The sequence below is a fragment of the Bos javanicus genome, chromosome 1, assembly GCF_032452875.1.
Source record: "Bos javanicus breed banteng chromosome 1, ARS-OSU_banteng_1.0, whole genome shotgun sequence".
Lineage (NCBI taxonomy): Eukaryota > Metazoa > Chordata > Mammalia > Artiodactyla > Bovidae > Bos > Bos javanicus.
Window position 1 is genome coordinate 13,275,188 of NC_083868.1, and position 24,299 is coordinate 13,299,486.

Consider the following 24,299-nt stretch of genomic DNA (forward strand, 5'->3'; position numbering starts at 1 on the left):
ACAAGCTGGAATCAAGATTGCCTGGAGAAATCTCAATAACCTCAGCTATGCAGATGACACCACCCTTATGGCAGAAAGTGAAGAGGAACTAAAAAGCCTCTTGATGAAAGTGAAAGTGAAGAGTGAAAAAGTTGGCTTAAAGCTCAACATTCAGAAAACTAAGGTTATGGCATCCAGTCCCATCACTTCATGAGAAATAGATGGGGAAAGAGTGGAAACAGTGTCAGACTTTATTTTTGGGGGCTCCAAAATCACTGTGGATGATGACTGCAGCCATAAAATTAAAAGACACTTACTCCTTGGAAGGAAAGTTATGACCAACCTAGATAGCATATTTAAAAGCAGAGACATTACTTTGCCAACAAAGATCCATCTAGTCAAGGCTATGGTTTTTCCTGTGGTCATGTATGGATGTGAGAGTTGGACTCTGAAGAAGGCTGAACACCAAAGAATTGATGCTTTTGAACTGTGGTGTTGGAGAAGACTCTTGAGAGTCCCTTGGACTGCAAGGAGATCCAACCAGTCCATTCTGAAGGAGATCAGCCCTGGGATTTCTTTGGAAGGAATGATGCTGAAGCTGAAACTCCAGTACTTTGGCCACCTCATGTGAAGAGTTGACTCATTGGAAAAGTCTCTGATGCTGGGAGGGATTGGGGGCATGAGGAGAAGGGGACAACAGGGGTGAGATGGCTTGATGGCATCACTGACTTGACGGAGGTGAGTCTGAGTGAACTCCAGGAGTCGGTGATGGACAGGGAGGCCTGGCGTGCTGAAATTCATGGGGTTGCAAAGAGTCGGACATGACAGAGCGACTGAACTAACTTACTAGCATGTGAGATGAATGCAACTATGCAGTAGTTTGAACATTCTTTGGAGACGGAAATGGCAACCCACTCCAGTACTCTTGTCTTGAAAATCCGATGGACTGAGGAACTTGTTGCCGGCTACTGTCCATGCGGTCTCAAAGAGTCAGACGTGACTGAGGGACTTCACTTTCACTTTGAACATTCTTTGGCATTGCCCTTCTTTGGGATTGGAATGAAAACCGACGTTTTCCAGTCTTATGGCCACTGCTAAGTTTTCCAAATTTTTTCCAGGAGAAAAGAGCAGTGATCCACAAGAGACTGACCCAAATTCACCTGTGAGTGTCCAGGAGTCTCCAGCAGAGGCATGGGTCAAAAGTTGCCTGCTACATGGTCGGAGGCCCTGAGTGCAGCTGTGTGTACACAGGACATTTTAAGGAGGCCTCCATTATCTTCATTACCTCCACCATAGTTTGATCTCAGGTCAAACAACATTGAGAGAACACAGCCACAAAGATCAACAAAAAATTGGATTTACTGAGCATGGACCCCCCCATGAGAACAAGACCTAGTTTATCTCACAGTCAGTATCTCCCATCAGGAAGCTTACATAAGTCTGTTATCCTTCAGAGGGCAGACAGAATGAAAACCATGATCACAGAAAAGTAATCTCGTAACAATGACCACAGCCTTGTCTAACTGAATGAAAGAAACTATGAGCCATGCCATGCAGGGCACTTAAGAAGGATGGGTCTTAGTGCAGAATTCTGACAAATGTGGACCACTGGAGAAGAGAATGGCAAACCACTTTAGTACTCTTGCCTTGAGAACCCTATGAACATTATGAAAAGGTTAAACAATATGACACTGAAAGATGAACTCCTGGTAAGTGCCCAATATGCTACTGGAGATCAGTGGAGAAATAACTCCAGAATGAATGAAGAGACAGAGCCAAAGGGAAAACAATGCCCAGTTGTGGATGTGACAGGTGATGGAAGTAAAGTCCAATATTGTAACGGGTAATAGTGCATAGGAACCTGGATTGATAGGTCCATGAATCAAGGTAAATTAGAAGTGGTCAACCAGGAGATGGCAAGAGTAAATATCAACACCACAGTTCAAAAGCATCAATTCTTTGGTGCTGAGCTTTCTTTAATCCAGCTCTCACATCCATATATGACTACTGGAGAAGCTCTATAATGTTAGCAAAAAAAAAGACTGGGAGCTGACTGTGGCTCAGCTCATGAACTCCTTATTGCCAAATTCAGACTTAAATTGAAGAAAGTAGGGGACACCACTAGACCATTCAGGTATGATCTAAATCAAATCCCTTAGGATTACTCAGTGAAAGTGAGAAATAGATTTACGGGATTAGATCTGATAGACAGAGTGAGTGCCTGAAGAACTATGGACAGAGGTTCATGATATTGTACAGGAGGCTGTGATCAAGACCATCTCCAAGACAAAGAAACACAAAAAGGGAAAATGATTGTCTGAAGAAGCCTTACAAACAGCTGAGAAAAGAAGAAAAGGTAAAGGCAAAGGAAAAAAGGAAAAATATATCCATTTGAATACAGAGTTCCAAAGAATAGCAAGGAGAGATAGGAAAGCCTTCCTCTGTGATCAGTGCAAAGAAATAGAGGAAAACAATAAAGTGGGAAAGACTAGAGATTTCTTCAAGAAAATTAGAGATACCAAGGGAACATTTCATGTACAGATGGGCACAATAAAAGGCAGAAATGTTATGGACCTGACAGAAGCAGATGATATTAAGAAGAGGTGTCAAGAATACACAGAATAACTAAAAAAAAATCTTCATAACTCAGATAACCACGATGGTGTGATCACTCCCCTAGAGCCATACATCCTGGAATGTGAAGTCATGGTGGTCTTAGGAAGCACACTACAAACAAAGTTAGTGCAGGTGATGGAATTCTAGCTGAGCTGTTTCAGATCCCAAAAAGTGATGTGATAACCTACCATCAAACATTCAAAGACATGCATGTGGGGTATCTCTGTGAAGTTCAAGTGGAACCCCCAGCATTTAAAGTATAATAAATGCAATATTTGGAGACATAAATCTCAAGTTTAAGCCCTCTGCTAGTCATTCCCAGTCTAATTTTAGAGAATTTCACATCATAGGTTATTTTTCTTTCTCTTCGAAATGAAAACTAATCAGCATTTGACATACAGAACTATGAAAAACTAAACTGACATGACATGTACATATGAACTATGAAAATTGTGAGAAGGTTTTCAAATTATCTCAAGTGGTCATTGCCTTTTTTTTTTTTTTCATTAAAAAAAATTTACTATCACTATTTGCTTTATTATCTTTCTAGGGTAAAAATGGGCATACCTGGGATATATTATCAGTTTTATTCCAGACCACCACAATAAAGTATTATAATTAAGTGAATCACACAATTTTTGTTTTTCTAATGCATATAAAAGTTATTTTTAGGCTAATTCGTACTCTGTTAAATGTGCAAAAGCATTATGCCAAGAAGAAAGCACATTAAATATTTTAAAATATTTTTGTGGCTTTTCGGGCAGTTCAGTGGTTAAGCCTCTGCAGGGGGCATGGGTTCAACCCCTGTTCAGGAAACTAAGACTCCACATGCCATATTGCACTGAAAATACATAAATAAATAAAATGAGTTTCTTATAAAAAAGTTTTTTTAAGTTAAAATAAAGTATAAAATTAAAATACAAAATAAAAATGCTAAAATACTTCATTGCTAAAAGATATTAAATATTATTTGAGCCTTCAGGGAGATGGAATCTTTCTGCTGGTGGAGGGTCTTGCCTCCATGTCCATGTCTGCCGAATAATCAGGGTGGTGGCTGTAGAAACATGGGTAGCAATTTTTAAATAAGATAACATTGATAATTGCTCAATCTATTGTCTCTTTCAGGGATGATTTCTTTGTAGCATGCACTGCTGTCAGCATTTTACTCATAGTAGAAATTCTTTCAAAATTGGAATCATTCCGTCAAATCCTGCCACTGGTTTATCAACTAAGTGTACATAATATTCTGAATCCTTTGCTGTGATTTCAATAACGTTCATAGCATCTTCACCAGGAGTAGCTTCCAAGTCAAAAAACTACTTTCTTTGCCCATCCATGAGAAACAAGTTCTCACTTGTTAAATTTGACAGCGAATCAGTCACATCTTCAGCTCCACTTCTCATTCCAGCTCTTTAGCTTTTTCCGTCATGTCTTCAGTTATTTCCTCCACTGTAATCTTGAGTTTTTCAAAGTCATCCATTAGGATTGAAATTGACTTCTTCTGAACTCCTGTGAATATTTGGTTTTGACCTCCTCCTTTGTTTTATGAACATTCTTAATGACATCTAGAATGGCAAATTCCTTCCAGAAACTTTTCAATTCACTCTGTCAAGATCTATCAGAGGAATGCCTCTCTATGGCACATATAGCCTTACAAAATGTATTTCTTGAACAACAAAACTTGAAAGTCACAATTACTCCTCTACTAATGGGCTGCGGAATGAACATTGTGTTAGCAGGCATGAAAACAGCATTAATCTCATTGTGCATCTCCCTTAGAGCTTTTGGTTGACTAGGTACATTCTCAGTAAGAAATAACATTTGGAAAAGAATCTTTTTCAGAGCAGTGATTTTTAAAGTGAAAGTGTTAGTCCCTCAGTCATGTCCAACTTTTTGTGACCCCCATGGTCTGTAGCCCACCAGGTTCCTCTGTCCATGGAATCCTCCAGGCAAGAATACTGGAGTGGGTTGTCATTCTCTTCTCAAGGGGATTTTCCCTATCTAGGAACTGAGCCCAGGTCTCCTGCATTACAAGCAGATTCTTTATAGTCTGAGCCACCAGGGAAACACAATAGATTTTCAGAGTGAGCTTAAAATATTCAGTAAACCATCTTATAAACAAATGTACTGTCATCTAGGTTTTGTTTTTCCATATATGCAGCACAGGCATGGTAGAGTTAGAATAACTCTTAAGGACCCTAGGATTTTCAGAATGGTAAATAAGTATTGACTTCAGCTTGAAATCATCACCTGCATAAGTCCCTAACAAGAGAGTATGCCTGTCATTTGACGCTTTGAAATCAGACGTTGATTTTTTTTTTCCCCCCCTCTTCTGGAAGTTCTAGGTGGCATCTTCTTCCAATATAAGGTTGTTTCATCTACACTGAAAATCTCTAATTTAGGCTATATGCATGTGTGCTGAGTTGTTTAAGTCATGTTTGACTCTTTGCAACCTTATGGACTGTAGCCCACCAGGCTCCTCTGTCCATGGGATCTTCCAGGCAAGAATACTGGAGTGGGTTGCCATGTCCTTCTCCAGGTTTAGTGTAGCCACCTTCATTAATTTGTCTTCCCTGGTGGCTCAGGTGGTAAAGAATCTGCCTGCAGTGTGGGAGACCTGGATTTTACTCCTGGGTTGGGAAAATCCTGTCTTATTAATAGTTCAGTATTCCAGATAACGTTGCAGTTTCTACATTAACCTTTGCTGTTTCACCTTGTAATTTTCTTTTTTAAACCTTATGAACCCACCTCTGCTGGCTTCAATCTTTTCTTCTGCAGCTTCCTCACCTATCTCAGCCTTCATAGAACTAAAGAGATTTAGGGCCTTGCTCTGATTTAGACTTTGGCTCGAGACAGTGTTATGTCATGGCTAGTTTGATCCTCTATCCAGGTCACTAAAACATTCTCCATATCTGCCATAAGGCTGTTTCCCATTTCTGTGTTCATTGGGGGTAGTGCTTCTAATTTCCTTCATGAACTTTTGCTTCCCATTCACAAATAGGTGAACTGATACAGGATGCTTAGCTTTCAGCCTATGTTGATTTTGAACATGTCTCCCTCACTGTGCATAATCTAGCTTTTGATGTAAACTGAGCAATATGCAACTCTTCCTTTCCCTTGAACACTTAGAAGCCATTGAAGAATCATTTGTTATTGTTGTTCAGTCAGTAAGTCATGTCTGACTCCTTGTAAGCTCATGTACTGCAGCAGGCAAGACCCCTCTGTCCTTCTCTATCTCCCAGAGTTTGCTCAAAGTCATGGCCATTGAGTCCATGATGCTATCTAACCATCTCATCCTCTGTCATTCCCTTCTCATTTTTCCTTCAATCTTTCCAGTGAGTCAGCTCTTTACATCAGGTGGCCAAAGTATTGGAGCTTTAGCTTCAGAATCAGTCTTTCCAATGAATATTCAGCAATGGCTTACTTTAGGATTGACTGGCTTGATCTCCTTGCTATCCAAGGGACTGTCAAGAGTCTTCTCCAACACCACAATTTGAAAATATCAATTCTTCAGCACTCAGCTTTCTTTATGGTCCAACTCTCATATCTGTACATGAATACTGGAAAAACCATAGCTTTGACTATATGGACTTTGGTTCACAAAGTGATGTCTCTACTTTTCAATATGCTGTCTAGCATTGTTGTAGCATTCCTTCCAAGGAGCAGGTTTCTTTTAATTTCATGGCTTCAATCTCCATCCGCAGTGAATTTGGAGCCCTAGAAAAGAAAATATTTCACTATTTCCACTTTTTCCCCTTCTATTTGTCATGAAATGGTGGGACTGGATACCATGATCTTAGGTTTATTTATTTGTAATGTTGAGTTTTAAGCCAGTTCTTTCACTCTCTTTACCTTCATCAAGAGGCTCTTTAGTTACTCTTCACTTTCTACCATTAGGATAGTACTGCATATCTGAGGTTATTGGTATTCTCCCAGCAGTCTTTATTCCAGCTTGTGACTCATCCATGAGGTCTAATTTCAATATCGCTGTGTTTCAGGGAATAAGGAGGCTTGAGGTGATGGAGAGAGACAGGGAATGGACTATCAGTGGAGCAGTCAGAACACACACAATGTTTATTGATTAAGATTATGTCTTTTTACATGGGCACAAATTGTGCCTCCCTAATAGAAACATGAAACTCAAGATTCCCTGGATTTGATAAATTTGATTGATCTTATATTTGCACATTTTGCAAAAACAATTTTTTAAGAAATTACAGTTTCTTGCTGAAAGCAAAGAAGAACTAAAGAGCCTATTGATGAAAGTGAAAGAGGAGAGTGAAAAAGTTGACTTAAAACTCAACACTCAGAAAACTAAGATTGTGGCATCTGGTCCCATCACTTCATGGCAAATAGATGGGGAAACAATGAAAACAGTGACAGGCTTTATTTTGGGGGGCTCCAAAATGACTGCAGATGGTGACTGCAACCATGAAATTAAAAGACACTTCTTCCTTGGAAGAAAAGCTTTGACCAACCTAGACAGCATATTAAAAAGCAAAGACATTACTTTGCCAACAAAGGTCCATCTAGTCAAAGCTATGGTTTTTCCACTAGTCATGTAAGGATGTGAGAGTTGAGCCATAAAAAAGTCTGATCACTGAAGAATTTATACTTTTGAACTGTGATGGTGAAGAAGACTCTTGAGGGTCTCTTGGACTGCAAGGAGATCCAACCAGTCAATCCTAAAGGAAATCAGTTCTGAATATTCATTGGAAGGACTGATGCTGAAGCTGAAAGGCCAATACTTCAGCCACCTGATGGGAAGAACTGACTCATTGGAAAAGACCTTGATGCTGGGAAAGATTGAAAGCAAAAGGAGAAGGCGACAACAGAGAATGGGATGGTTGGATGGCATCACTGACTTGATGGACATGAGTTTGAGTAAGCTCCAGGAGTTGGTGATGAACAGGTAAGCCAGGCATACTGCAGTCCATGGGGTCGTGAAGAATTGGACATGACAATGATTGAACTGACTGAACTGAACCCAGAATGCAAATCCCAGTAATGCAAAAAATAAGCAAAGATTACTATCATGAGAGCAAATATGAAGTCCATCATTACAATAAGGCATTACTAGTCTGAAGAGACTAGAAAATGCATTGCTGTGAATAATCACTGTCTCCTTGAGGAAGTATATTGTCCATATTATAAGAATTAATGAATTTGACATATGCATGCTACTGAATAATAAAAGAGCAACTGAACTTTCAAGAAAGATATACTTATTACACAGTGGAACATTGAATGCTCTAATTTTTTGCTGCAGAACTTCTAGCAAATAATCATCTACCAACTAACACTGTTGTCAGATATTTTGATTTTTAATGTTACAGTCTAATGAAAATATAACTAGTTTTAACTTTCAGCTTTTAAGTATTCTTCATAAGTAAGATTAGATCACTAAATGGCTATTTTTGACTTGCTTCATCATGGGCTTGTAATATGGATCTAAAGCAGTTAAAATTATCCTAGCATCTCACTATGTTAAAAAATTGGCAAGTATTATTTTATCTGAGAAATGATATAGAAGAACAATGTGATTTCTTTTATTCACTCCATAAACCAAGTATCCATAATTGATAGAGATTTCTCTCTTAGAATCTTTATACAAGTGTTCACTTATTATTGACATATGTTGGCATTTTGCCAGGTTTTCTCTATTTGGTGTTTATTCCTAAGGCATCAGAATTGCTTAGCTATATGATATGTGAGTGTTTAAATATTATATAACTGGATACCTTGGCTTATGTACAGTCACACTTGCCAAGTTTTATAGCAGCTTCTCCACTATTTTTACTTAATCATCAAGAAAAATGGCTGCCGCTCTATTCACTTTTGAACTGATATCACTGGTCATTGTTTTCCAACACTTTAACTCATTTGGTTCCTGTACTATCTTTCTTATTCTCTTTCTTGGCAATTTTATTTTGAAAGAGCAGGATTTATTAAATGGAGAAATAAATTAAAATCCTGAGATTTAGGTTTAAATAATTGCAATTTCAATAAAGGAAGGTTGATTTTCTTAATTATATGTTGATCAACTAGAATTATCTTCTTTTGGGTAGACTGACAGTGGACACAATTGTATAAGAATAAGCCATGCGAATTAATATAATACTGTGATTAAAAATAGAAGGCAGGCATCACGCAGAACTGATAATATTAATGGAAAAACAGGTTGGCTAACTTTGGAGAGGTCTAAAAGCAATATTCTAAGACACCCAGGTCTTTGTTTGAAATTGTTTTGTCTAAATCTTATATTCTAAATCTTTCCATCAAATTTAACATATATTTATATTTTCTTGTTAATTGAAAAAACCTAGATGTCCATCAGCAGATGAATGGATAAGAAAGCGGTGGTACATATACACAATGGAGTATTACTCAGCCATTAAAAAGAATACATTTGAATCAGTTCTAATGAGGTGGATGAAACTGGAGCCTATTATACACAGTGAAGTAAGCCAGAAGGAAAAACACCAATACAGTATACTAACGCATATATATGGAATTTAGAAAGATGGTAACGATAACCCTGTATACGAGACAGCAAAAGAGACACTGACGTATAGAACAGTCTTATGGACTCTGTGGGAGAGGGAGAGGGTGGGAAGATTTGGGAGAATGGCATTGAAACATGTAAAATATCATGTATGAAACGAGATGCCAGTCCAGGTTCAATGCACGATACTGGATGCTTGGGGCTGGTGCACTGGGATGACCCAGAGGGATGGTATGGGGAGGGAGGAGGGAGGAGGGTTCAGGATGGGGAACACATGTATACCTGTGGTGGATTCATTTTGATATTTGGCAAAACTAATAAAATTATGTAAAGTTTAAAAATAAAATAAAATTAAATAAAAAAACATATTATGACATTAAAATCTTATTGACAGGAGCTTTCATAAGTGTGATATCAACAGTATTAGTATATTACTGTTTCCACTGTTTCCCCATCTATTTGCCATGAAGTGATGGGACCAGATGCCATGATCTTAGTTTTCTGAATGTTGAGCTTTAGCTGAACTTTTCACTCTCCTGTTTCACTTTCATCAAGAGGCTTTAGTTCCTCTTCAGTTTCTGCCTTAAGGGTGGTGTCATCTGCATATCTGAGGATATTGATATTTCTCCCGGCAATCTTGATTCCAGCTTGTGCTTCTTCCAGCCCAGCATTTCTCATGATGCACTCTGCATATAAGTTAAATAAGCAGGGTGACAATACACAGCCTTGACGTACTCCTTTTCCTATTTGGAACCAGTCTGTTGTTCCATGTCCAGTTCTAGCTGTTGCTTCCTGATCTGCATATAGGTTTCTCAAGAGGCAGGTCAGGTGGTCTGGTATGCTAATCTCTTTCAGAATTTTCCACAGTCTATTGTGATCCACACAATCAAAGGCTTTGGCATAGTCAAGAAAGCAGAAAAAGATGTTTTTCTGAAACTCTCTTGCTTTTTCCATGATCCAGTGGATGTTGGCAATTTGATCTCTGGTTCCTCTGCCTTTTCCAAAACCAGCTTGAACATCTGGAAGTTCACGGTTCACGTATTGCTGAAGCTTGGCTTGGAGAATTTTGAGCATTACTTTACTAGCGTGTGAGATGAGTGCAATTGTGCAGTGGTTTGAGCATTCTTTGGCATTGCCTTTCTTTGGAATTGAAATGAAAACTGACCTTTTCCAGTTATGTGGCCACTGCTGTGTTTTCCAAATTTGGTGGCATGTTGAGTGCAACACTTTCAAAGCATCATCTTTCAGGATTTGAAATAGCTCAACTTCATGGCAAATAGATAGGAAAACAGTGTAAACAGTGTCTGACTTTTTTTTTTAGGGGCTCCAAAATCAGTGTTCATGGTAATTGCAGCCATGAAATTAAAAGATGTTTACTCCTTGGAAGGAAAGTTGTGACCAACCTAGATAGCATATTAAAAAGCAGAGACATTACTTTGCCAACAAATGTCCATCTAGTCAAGGCTATGGTTTTTCCAGTGGTCATGTATGGACATGAGAGTTGGACTGTGAAGAAAGCTGAGTGATGAAGAATTGATGCTTTTGAACTGTGGTGTAGGAGAAGACTCTTGAGTGTCCATTGGACTGCAAGGAGATCCAACTAGTCCGTTCTAAAGGAGATCAGTCCTGGGTGTTCATTGGAAGAACTGATGCTGAAGCTGAAACTCCAATACTTTACCCACCTCATGTGAAGAGTTGACTCATTAGAGAAGCCTCTAATGTTGGGAGGGATTGGGGACAGGAGGAAAAGGGGATGGTAGCGGATGAGATGGCTGGATGGCATCACTGACTTGATAGACATGAGTTTGAGTAAACTCTGGGAGTTTGTGATGGACAGGGAGGCCTGGCTTGCTGTGATTCATGGGCTCACAAGAGTCAGACACGCCTGAGCGACTGAACTGAACTGAACTGAATATATTGTTATGCAGACCAAATATGCCAGAATATCTGGAAAACTCAGCAGTGACCACAGGACTAGAAAAGGCCAGGATGGTACTGGGAGGGAAGAGGGTGGAGGGTTCAGGATGGGGAACATGTGTATACCTGTGGCGGATTCATGTTGATATATTGCAAAAACCAATACAATATTGTAAAGTTAAAAAATAAAATAATAATTAAAAAAAAAGAAAAGGTCAGTTTTCACTCCAATGCACAAGAAAGGCAAAGCCAAAGAATGTTCAAATTACCACACAGTTCCATTCATCTCACATGCTAGCAAAGTAATCCTCAAAATTCTCCAAGCCATGCTTCAACAGTAGGTGAACTGTGAACTTCCAGATGTTCAAGCTGGATTTATAAAAGGCAGAGGAAGCAGAGATCAAATTGCCAACATCTGTTGGATCATCAAAAAAGCAAGAGAGGTCCAGAAAAAAATCTACTTCTGCTTTATTCACTACACCAAAGCCTTTGACTCTGGATCACAACAAACTATGGAAAATTCTTAAAGATATGGAAATACCAGGTCACCTGACCTGTCTCCTGAGAAATCTGTATGCAGATCAAGAAGCAACAATTAGAACTGGACATCAAATAACAAACTGGCTCCAAATTAGGAAAGGAGTACATCAAGGCTGTATATTGTCACTTTGCTTATTTAACTTGTATGCAGAGTACACTTTGTGAAATGCTGGGCTGGATGAAGCACAAGCTAGAATCAAGATTGCCAGAATAAATATTAATAACCTCAGATATGCAGATGACATCATCCTTATGGCAGAAAGCAAAGAAAAACTAAAGAGTCTCTTGATGAAAGTGAAAGAAGACAGTGAAATATTTGGCTTAAAACTCAACATTCAGAAAAGTAAGGTCATGGCATCCGGTCCCATCACTTCATGGCAAACAATTGAAACAATTGAAACAGTGAGAGACTTTTGACGGGAGCTCAAAAATCACTGCAGATCTTGATTGAATCCATGAAATTAAAAGATACCTGATCCTTGGAAGAAAAACTTTGACCAACCTGAAGTGAAGTGAAGTGAAGAGAAGTCACTCAGTTGTGTCTGACTCTTTGCGACTCCATGGCTGTAGCCTACCAGGCTCCTCCATCCTTGGGATTTTCCAGGCAAGTGTGCTGGAGTGGAGTGCCATTTCCTTCTCCAGGGGATCTTCCCAACCCATGGATTGAACCCAGGACTCCTGCATTGCAGGCAGATGCTTTACCATCTGAGCCACCAGGAAAGCCCTAGACAGCATATTAAAAAGCAAAGACATTACTTTGCCAACAAAGTTCTCTCTTGTCAAAGCTATGGTGTTTCCAGTGTTCATGTATGGAAATGAGAGTTGGATTATAAAGAAAGTGGAGCACTGAAGAATTGATGCTTTTGAACTTTAGTGTTGAAGTAGAGTCTTGAGAGTCCCTTGGACTGCAAGGAGAACTGACCAGTCAATCCTAAAGAAAATCAGAAACTCCAATTCTTTGGCTACCTGATGAGAAGAACTTACTCATTGGAAAGTAACTTGATGCTGGGAAAGACTGAAAGCAGGAGGAGAAAGGGACAACAGAGGATGAGATGGTTGGATGGCATCACTGACTGGATTTATATGAGTTTAAGTAAGCTCTGGGTTTGGTGATGGATAGGGAAGCCTGGCATGTTGCAGTCCATGGGGTTGCAAGGATTTGGACAGGACTGAATGACTGAATTGCCTGAATGATGCAGACCAAAAATCATTAAGGCAAGCATATACTAATTGTCTATCAAATGTATCAATTATTTGTTTTTTTTTTTCCCCTCACAATTATTGAAACATTTTGGGGTTTACAACAAAGATTCAGAATATAAGTTTTGACAAAGCATACAATTTAAATTTTTATTTCTTTGAAGAGGGAACAAAATATTGAATGCGCCTTTACTTTTGATTTTCTTCATACATATGTAATGTGTGATCTTGATATTAATATGGTGGTGGTGGTTTAGTTGTTAAGTCATGTCCAACTATTTGAGATCAAACAAACTGTTGCCCACCAGGCTCCTCTGTCCATGAGATTTCCTAGGCAAGAATACTGATTCCTTCTCCAGGGGATATTCCTGACCCAGGTGTTGAACCTGCATCTCCTGCATTGGCAAGCAGGTTCATTACCAATGAGCCACCGGGAAGTCCACTGGTATTAAAATAAAAGCCAAAGTTGTAGCTTGAAGTTGAAATAAGAAGTAATATAAATAAATGTTAAATATCAAAAATTTGATATTTGGCAAAACTAATACAATTATGTAAAGTTTAAAAATAAAATAAAATTTAAAAAAAGAAAAAAAATAAATAAAATTCATTGTGAAAATGTGGGAAAAAATAAATAAATGTTAAAAGAAAGTTAGAAGTAGATAAAACCTTTAAAGTCAATAAGATAGATAAGATATTCATAAAAGCACAGGGAGATAAGGACAGAATGTCCATATGATCACAGACAAAATACAGACACACAAACACACACACCATGACACTTTTAAGAGTTCAGTTCAGTTCAGTTTAGTCACTCAGTCGTGTCTGACTCTTTGCAACTCCATGAACCGCAGCACACCAGGCCTCCCTGTCCATCACCAACTCCCGGAGTTCACCCAAACTCGTATCCATTGAGTTGGTGATGCCATCCAGCCATCTCATTCTCTGTCTCTCCCTTCTCCTCCTGCCTTCAATCTTTCCTAGCATCAGGGTCTTTTCCAATGAATCAGCTCTTTGCATCAGGTGGCCAAAGTATTGGAGTTTTTGCTTCAGCATCAGTCCTTCCAATGAACACTCAGGACTGATCTCTTTTAGGATGGACTGGTTGGATCTCCTTGCAGTCCAAGGGACACTCAAGAGTCTTCTCCAACACCACAGTTCAAAAAAGCATCAATTCTTCGGTGCTCAGCTTTCTTCACAGTCCAACTCTCACAATCATACATGATTACTGGAAAAACCATAGCCTTGACTAGATGGACCTTTGTTGACAAAGTAATGTCTCTGCTTTTGAATATGCTGTCTAGGTTTGTCATAGCTTTCCTTCCAAGAAGTAAGCTGCAGCCTCTCACAAAGACAGAGGAGAAGTGAGAAGTGGAAGTAAATATTTTCTTGATGTAGTGAAATTGTTTCATGTTAGAGAATATGTCCACTAGCCTTGAGACAAGGCTCATTTTTATTACATTTTTAATCTTGCTATGCTTTGGGAGAGGATGAAAAGAAGGATGAGATTTGTTGGCCTTCATTAGAAGAAACTACTCTGTAAAGGCATATTTACTTCAACTACTTAGAAGGACAAAGTCTACAGTTTTAGTGTGCTATAGGTATGATTATTTCAATATAATAAACATGTTCAAATTCTCCTCTTTCCTCCCCCATCACTGACTTTCCTGCTCTACTACCATCTCCTAACTTCCTAGGATTCGGATAGTCACTTCTGAACTTGAATAATAAATGGGTCATTGCATGTTTGATACAATTCAGAGTGGCAGGAAAAACCCCAATGTTCAAAATAATTCCCTCATAATCAGACTTTCAAACAAACTAAATTTCATTAAATGAGGTAATTTGTTATTTCTCCTTTTGTTATTGTCAGATGAAGTTAATTCTAAGAGGGTAACTTATAAAACAACTTTATACACAAGATGGATCCTGACAGAGAATATATCTAGGAAGGGATGCTCTAAACAAGGGTTTCTGGGGAGAAATGTGGAAGAAGAGGAAATATTGGCTTCTTTATTTGGGTTGGTTTTTCTACCACTTCTCTAGAACCAAATAAAATAATAAATTATCTTTTAAAAATATGAACCTTAACACCAAGTATGATGTATTAATATAAACAGAAGCATCAGAATTCTGGCTATGCTTCATCAGTACTTCAAGCACTGTGAGGAGTTCAGCAAAGGAGTCAATTTTTTAAGAGAAACTTTTCATCCAGTTGGTTCCCAGTTTTGTAAATTAAGGATGTTCATTAATCAAAACAACAATTCAGGCACAGGATACATTAAAACAAATTTCCAAAGTTAAAATTTTGATCTTTCTAAATATACTTGGTACCCTCTCCCTTTCGGATCTCTGAGTCAAATTTGTATTTTTCTCCCCATGTTTTCATCTTCCACCAGGAGAAAATAATACAAAATGTGAATCTCTAACCCCAAGACATTCCAGAAGCTCATTCAGTTCTGTTTTCCCTTGGCCGTGAGATTTCCCCACTCACTTTTAGGAATAAACAGCTTTAGAAGGGACTCTTGTAGCTTTAATGGCTCCTGGCATTCACAGTCTCTCAAGATCAAACCCCTCTTTAAAGTTTCCTTGTTCAAACACTTGAGGATTCCAGATTCTGTCATTCAGCGTTTTCAAGCCTCCTGGGTTTCCTGCCACCTTTTTACCTTATTATGGTTTCCTTTAACTGGATTCCCTTGAACCTGCCCTATGTTAATCTTTTGAGCAAAATAAGCACCTGAAATATTTTCAATATAGTTTTGGAATGCATGAATAATTTTTACAGTTCTCATAAAAGACTTCTTTTTTCTTTTTTTTGCCTGAACATTGGTTTGCAATATGTGTATCTGTATATAATATATTATGCATTTAAAATCTTAAGTCAAAAGTTTTCTTTTGATAAAGGGAGCTGAGATGTCCTTTATACTTTCTTAGAAAGTATGCCTTTTTTCTTTTTTTTTTTTTTTAAGATAATTCTGTTATAGGAGCAATTTAAAGTGATTTCCTGAAATCACTTCAGAGCTGTGATGTCTAATATAGTATCCACTGGACACATACGGTTAATGAATATTTGAAGTATTGCTAATCCTAAGAGACATGTGCTCTAAGTATAAAGTAGAAAACATATTTTGATTTCCAAGGCTTAGTTTGCAAACATAATGTAAAGTATGTCCTAATACCTTTTATAGTAATCACACATTGAAATAATATTTGGCTAACGACAGAATGATCTCTGTTCTTTTCCAAGGCAAACCACTCAATATCACAGTAATCCAAGTCTATGTCCCAACCAGTAATGCTGAACAAGCTGAACGGTTCTATGAAGACCTACAAGACCTTTTAGAACTAACATCCAAAAAAGATGTCCTTTTCATTATAGGGGACTGGAATGCAAAAGTAGGAAGTCAAGAAACACCTGGAGTAACAGGCAAATTTGGCCTTGGAATACGGAATGAAGCAGGGCAAAGGCTAATAGAGTTTTGCCAAGAGAATGCACTGGTCATAACAAACACCCTCTTTCAACAACACAAGAGAAGACTCTACACATGGACATCACCAGATGGTCAACACCGAAATCAGATTGATTATATTCTTTGCAGCCAAAGATGGAGAAGCTCTATACAGTCAGCAAAAACAAGACGAGGACCTGACTGTGGCTCAGACCATGAACTCCTTAGTGCCAAATTCAGACTGAAATTGAAAAAAGTAGGGAAAACCACTAGACCATTCAGGTATGACCTAAATCAAATCCCTTATGATTATACAGTGGAAGTGAGAAATAGATTTAAGGGCCTAGATCTGATAGATAGAGTGCCTGATGAACTATGGAATGAGGTTCATGATATTGTACAGGAGACGGGGATCAAGACCATTCACATAGAAAAGAAATGCAAAAAAGCAAAATGGCTGTCTGGGGAGGCCTTACAAATAGCTGTGAAAAGAAGAGAAGTGAAAAGCAAAGGAGAAAAGGAAAGATATAAACATCTGAATGCAGAGTTCCAAAGAATAGCAAGAAGAGATAAGAAAGCCTTCTTCAATGATCAATGCAAAGAAATAGTAGAAAACAACAGAATGGGGAAGACTAGGGATCTCTTCAAGAAAATCAGAGATAGCAAAGGAAAATTTCATGCAAAGATGAGCTCGATAAAGGACAGAAATGGTATGGACCTAACAGAAGCAGAAGATATTAAGAAGAGATGGCAAGAATACACAGAAGAACTGTACAAAAAAATTCTTCACGATGCAGATAATCACGATGGTGTAATCACTGACCTAGAGCCAGACATCCTGGAATGTGAAGTCAAATGGGCCTTAGAAAGCATCACTATGAACAAAGCTAGTGGAGGTGATGGAATTCCAGTTGAGCTATTTCAAATCCTGAAAGATGATGCTGTGAAAGTGCTGCACTCAATATGCCAGCAAATTTGGAAAACTCAGCAGAGGCCACAGGACTGGAAAAGGTCAGTTTTGATTCTAATCCCAAAGAAAGGCAATGCTAAAGAATGCTCAAACTACCGCACAATTGTACTCATCTCACACGCTAGTAAAGTACTGCTCAAAATTGTCCAAGCCAGGCTTCAGCAATATGTGAACCATGAAATTCCTGATGTTCAAGCTGGTTTTAGAAAAGGCATAGGAACCAGAGATCAAATTGCCAACATCCGATGGATCATAGAAAAAGCAAGAGAGTTCCAGAAAAACATCTATTTCTGCTTTATTGACTATGCCAAAGCCTTTGTGTGGATCACAATAAAATGTGGAAAGTTCTGAAAGAGATGGGAATACCAGACCACCTGATCTGCTTCTTGAGAAATTTGTATGCAGGTCAGGAAGCAACAGTTAGAACTGGACATGGAGCAACAGACTGGTTCCAAATAGGAAAAGGAGTTCGTCAAGGCTGTATACTGTCACCCTGTTTATTTAACTTATATGAAGGGTACATCATGAGAAATGCTGGACTGGAAGAAATACAAGCTGGAATCAAGATTGCCAGGAGAAATATCAATAACCGCAGATATGCAGATGACACCACCCTTATGGCAGAAAGTGAAGAGGAACTCAAAAGCCTCTTGGTGAAAGTGAAAGTGGAGAGTGAAAAAGTTGGCTTAAAGCTCAACATTCAGAAAACGAAGATCATGGCATCCGGTCCCATCACTTCATGGGAAATAGATGGGGATACAGTGGAAATAGTGTCAGACTTTATTTTTGGGGGCTCCAAAATCACTACAGGTGGTGACTGCAGCTATGAAATTAAAAGACGCTTACTCCTTGGAAGGAAAGTTATGACCAACCTAGATAGCATATACAAAAGCAGAGACATTACTTTGCCAACAAAGGTTCGTCTAGTCAAGGCTATGGTTTTTCCTGTGGTCATGTATGGATGTGAGAGTTGGACTGTGAAGAAGGCTGAGTGCCAAAGAATTGATGCTTTTGAAGTGTGGTGTTGGAGAAGACTGTTGAGAGTCCCTTGGACTGCAAGGAGATCCAACCAGTCCATTCTGAAGGAGATCAGCCCTGAGATTTCTTTGGAAGGAATAATGCTAAAGCTGAAACTCCAGTAGTTTGGCCACCTCATGCGAAGATTTGACTCATTGGGAAAGACTCTGATGCTGGGAGGGATTGGGGGCAAGAGGAGAAGGGGATGACAGAGGATGAGATGGCTGAATGGCATCACTGACTCGATGGACGTGAGTCTGAGTGAACTCCGGGAGTTGGTGATGGACCGGGAGGCCTGGCGTGCTGCGGTTCATGGGGTCGCAAAGAGTCGGACATGACTGAGCGACTGATCTGATCTGATAGTGAATTAAAAGAAGATATGGTGATGCTTCATTTTTAATTTCACCTTTTACTTTTTATATTTGAGTGTGACTACTGGAAATGTTTTAATTTGTTAATGTGATTTGCATTTACTATTTGCATTATACACTGGTAGAATACTGAAAGACGACATTTAGGCAGAGTAAGTTAGCTAATAATTTGGGCTGTGTGTAAATAAATGAAAGACAAATATATATGTATACACACAAATATATTTTCACATATATACATTAATATTCATACAGACATATGCAGGCTTTTATGCATGCTCTGTGGAAAAGAGCACACACTTTCATTATGACTACTACAATACTTGCTCTGGAAATTGTATTTATGTGCTTTTTTAATTTTTTATCATGTCATGGTATTCTTCCTAACTATTGCTTCAGCTATGTAGAACATGTGAGTGAGTGCTTACAATCTATTTATATTTTTACTGAAAAATATAGATCTGGACTGGTTAATAGGAAGATAGATACATAAGTTACATACATCTTTTTGTTATTTTCTAATCATTTGCTTAGAAAATATTTATATAAATCACTCCTTTGCTTGAAATAAATTAGAATTACCTTAATAAGGTTTGAGATTACCATTTGGAAGTATACTCTTTGCTATTCTAGACATATAGTCACATATTTTATATGGACTACACATTTGATATCATGAGCATGAAAGCATTTTTTGGTCATGTTATTGCTTACTCGCTAAGTCACATCCAACTTTTTTGAGACCCTGTGGACTGTAGCCCACCATGCTTCTCTGTCCATTGGATTTCCCAGTCAAGAATTCTGGAGTGGCCTGCCATTTCCTTTTCCAGGAGATCTTCCTGACCCAAGGATCAAACCTGTTTCTCCTAAATTGCAGATAGATTCTTTACCACTAAGCCACCAGGAAGAACCCTTGTTTGGTACATACAGAGATCAAAATCAGAAAGGAACTATAGAAGTTTGATAATATAAACCTTTAAGCACATTGTCTAAAGCATAGTATTTTTGTGATTTACATGCTGTTATATCACCATTTAACATAAAATAGTTGATATTTCTTTACAACTCTTTTATTGCTATATCTTATTAGACATTGTTCTTAACAAAATTATCTATACCTGTCTTATCAAAGAAATAGAGGAAAACAAAATTGGAAAGACTAGAGATCTCCTCAAGAAAATTAGAGATATCATTTCAGTTCAGTCACTCAGTTGTATCAGACTTTTTGTGACCCCATGAGTCACAGCACGCCAGGCTTCCCTGTCCATAACCAACTCCTGGAGTTTACTCAAACTCATGTCCATTGAGTCAGTGATGCCATCCAACCATCTCATACTCTGTCGTCCCCTTCTCCTCCTGCCCCCAATCCCTCCCAGCATCAGGGCCTTTTCCAGTGAGACAACTCTTCACATCAGGTGGCCAAAGTACTGGAGTTTCAGCTTCAGCATCAGTCCTTGCAATGAACACCCAGGACTGATCTCCTTTAGGATGGACTGTTTGGATCTCCTTGCAGTCCAAGGGACTCTTGCAGTCCAAGAGTCTTCTCCAACACCACAATTCAAAAGCATCAATATTTCCGTGCTCAGCTTTCCTCATAGACCAACTCTCACGTCCATACATGACTACTGGAAAAACCATAGCCTTGACTAGACAGACCTTTGCTGACAAAGTAATGTCTCTGCTTTTTAATATGCTGTCTAGGTTGGTCATGACTTTCCTTCCAAGGAGTAAGTGTCTTTTAATTTTATGGCTGCAGTGACCATCTGCAGTGATTTTGGAGCCCCCAAAAATAAAGTCTGACACTGTTTCCACTGTTTCCCCATCTATTTCTCATGAAGTGATGGGGTCAGATGCCATGATCTTCGTTTTCTGAATGTTGAGCTTTAGGTCAACTTTTTCACTCTCTTCTTTCACTTTCATCAAGAGGCATTTTAGTTCCTCTTCACTTTCGGCCATAAGAGTGGTGTCATGTGCATATCTGAGGTTATTGATATTTCTCCTGGCAATCTTGATTTCAGCTTGTGCTTCTTCCAGCCCAATTTTTCTCATGATGTACTCTGCATGTAAGTTAAATAAGCAGGGTGACAATATACAGACTTGACAAACTCCTTTTCCTGTTTGGAACCGGTGTGTTGTTCTATGTGCAGTTCTAACTGTTGCTTCCAAGGGAACATTTTATGCAAAGATGAGCTCAATAAAGGACAGAAATGAATGGACCTAACAGAAGCAGAAGGTGTAAGAAGAGGTGATAAGAATACACAGAACTAAACAAAAAAGATCTTCATGACCCAGATAACCACGATGGTGTGAAAATTCACCTAAAACCTGGACATCCTGGAGTACAAAGCCAAGTGGGCCTTAGGAAGCATCACTATGAACAAAGCTAGTGGAGGTATTGGAATTCCAGGTGAGCTGTTTCAAGTCCTAAAAGATGATGTCGTTAAAGAGCTATACTCAGTATGCTAGCAAATTTGGAAAACTCAACAATGAAAAGGTCAGTTTTCATTCCAATCCCAAAGAAAGACAATGTCAAAGAATATTCAAACTACCACATAGCTGCACTCATCTCACACGCTGGCAAAGTAATGCTCAAAATTCTCCAAGGAAGACTTCAACAATACGTGAACTTAGAACTTCCAAATGTTCAAGCTGGATTTACAAAAAGCAGAGGAACAGAGATCAAATTGCCAGCATCCATCGGATCATATAAAATGCAAGAGAATTCCTGAAAAAAAAAAAAAGAAAGAAAAGAAAAAAACTACGTATGCTTTATTCACTACACCAAAGCCTTTGACTGTGTGGATCACAATAAACTGTGGAAAATTCTTCAACTGATGGAAATACCAGACCACCTTACCTGCCTCCTGAGAAATCTATATGTACATTAAGAAGCAACAGTTAAAAATGGACATGAAACAACAGACTGGTTCCAAATTGGAAAAGGAGTATATCAAGGCTGCATATTGTCACCCTGCATATTTAACTTATATGCAGAATACGTGATGAGGATTTCCTGTCTGGATGAATCACAAGGTGGAATCAGGATTGCTGGGAGAACTGTCAATAACCTGAAATATGCAGATGACATCACCCTTATGGCAGAAAACAAATAGAAATTAAAGAGCCTCTTTTTTTATTTATTTATTTTTTTTATTAATTATTTTTTTCTAAATTTTTAAAAGAAAATCCATCCTGAACCCTCCTCCCTCCTCCCTCCCCATATCATCCCTCTGGGTCGTCCCAGTGCACCAGTCCCAAGCATCCAGCATCGTGCATTGAACCTGGACTGGCATCTCGTTTCATACATGACATTTCACATGTTTCAATGCCATTCTCCCAAATCTTGCCACCCTCTCCCTCTCCCACAGAGTCCATAAGCCTGTTCTATACATCAGTGTCTCTTTTGCTGTCTCGTATAGAGGGTTATCATTACCATCTTTCTAAATTCCATATATATGCGTTAGTATACTGTATTGGTGTTTGTCCTTCTGGCTTACTTCACTCTGTATAATAGGCTCCAGTTTCATCCACCTCATTAGAACTGATTCAAATGTATTCTTTTTAATGGCTGAGTAATACTCCATTGTGTATATGTACCACTGCTTTCTTATCCATTCATCTGCTGATGGACATCTAGGTTGCTTCCATGTCCTGGCTATTATAAACAGTGCTGCGATGAACATTGGGGTACACGTGTCTCTTTCCCTTCTGGTTTCCTGAGTGTGTATGCCCAGCAGTGGGATTGCTGGATCATAAGGCAGTTCTATTTCCAGTTTTTTAAGGAATCTCCACACTGCTCTCCATAGTGGGTATACTAGTTTGCATTCCCACCAACAGTGTAAGAGGGTTCCCTTTTCTCCACACCCTCTCCAGCATTTATTATTTGTAGACTTTTGGATCGCAGCCATTCTGACTGGTGTGAAATGGTATCTCATAGTGGTTTTGATTTGCATTTCTCTGATAATGAGTGATGTTGAGCATCTTTTCATCTGTTTGTTAGCCATCTGTATGTCTTCTTTGGAGAAATGTTTATTTAGATCTTTGGCCCTTTTTTTGATTGGGTCATTTATTTTTCTGGAGTTGAGCTGGAGGAGTTGCTTGTATATTTTTGAGATTAGTTGTTTGTCGGTTGCTTCATTTGCTATTATTTTCTCCCATTCTGAAGGCTGTCTTTTCACTTTGCTAATAGTTTCCTTTGATGTGAAGAAGCTTTTAAGTTTAATTAGGTCCCATTTGTTTATTTTCGCTTTTTTTTGTTTGTTTGTTTGTTTGTTTTTTTCTAATTTTATTTTATTTTTAAACTTTACATAATTGTATTAGTTTTGCCAAATATCAAAATGAATCCGCCACAGGTATACATGTGTTCCCCATCCCGAACCCTCCTCCCTCCTCCCTCCCCATACCATCCCTCTGGGCCGTCCAGTGCACCAGCCCCAAGCATCCAGCATCGTGCATACACACTGAGGAAACCAGAAGGGAAAGAGACACGTGTACCCCAATGTTCATCGCAGCACTATTTTCGCTTTTATTTCCAATATTCTGGGATGTGGGTCATAGAGGATCCTGCTGTGATGTATGTCAGAGAGTGTTTTGCCTATGTTCTCCTCTAGGAGTTTTATAGTTTCTGGTCTTACATTGAGATCTTTAATCCATTTTGAGTTTATTTTTGTATATGGTGTTAGAAAGTGTTCTAGTTTCATTCTTTTACAAGTGGTTGACCAGATTTCCCAGCACCACTTGTTAAAGAGATTGTCTTTAATCCATTGTATATTCTTGCCTCCTTTGTCAAAGATAAGGTGTCCATATGTGCGTGGATTTATCTCTGGGCTTTCTATTTTGTTCCATTGATCTATATTTCTGTCTTTGTGCCAGTACCATACTGTCTTGATAACTGTAGCTTTGTAGTAGAGCCTGAAGTTAGGTAGGTTGATTCCTCCAGTTCCATTTTTCTTTCTCAAGATCGCTTTGGCTATTCGAGGTTTTTTGTATTTCCATACAAATTGTGAAATTATTTGTTCTAGCTCTGTGAAGAATACTGTTGGTAGCTTGTTAGGGATTGCATTGAATCTATAAATTGCTTTGGGTAGTATACTCATTTTCACTATATTGATTCTTCCAATCCATGAATATGGTGTATTTCTCCATCTATTAGTATCCTCTTTGATTTCTTTCACCTGTGTTTTATAGTTTTCTATATATAGGTCTTTAGTTTCTTTAGGTAGATATATTCCTAAGTATTTTATTCTTTCCGTTGCAATGGTGAATGGAATTGTTTCCTTAATTTCTCTCTCTGTTTTCTCATTATTAGTGTATAGGAATGCAAGGGATTTCTGTGTGTTGATTTTACATCCCACAACTTTACTATAATCATTGATTAATTCTAGTAATTTTCTGATGGAGTCTTTAGGGTTTTCTATGTAGAGGATCATGTCATCTGCAAATAGTGAGAGTTTTACTTCTTCTTTTCCAATTTGGATTCCTTTTATTTCTTTTTCTGCTCTGATTGCTGTGGCCAAAACTTCCAAAACTATGTTGAATAGTAATGGTGAAAGTGGGCACCCTTGTCTTGTTCCTGACTTTAGAGGAAATGCTTTCAATTTTTCAATTGAGGATAATGTTTGCTGTGGGTTTGTCATGTATAGCTTTTATTATGTTGAGGTATGTTCCTTCTATTCCTGCTTTCTGGAGAGTTTTTATCATAAATGGGTGTTGAATTTTGTCAAAGGCTTTCTCTGTAT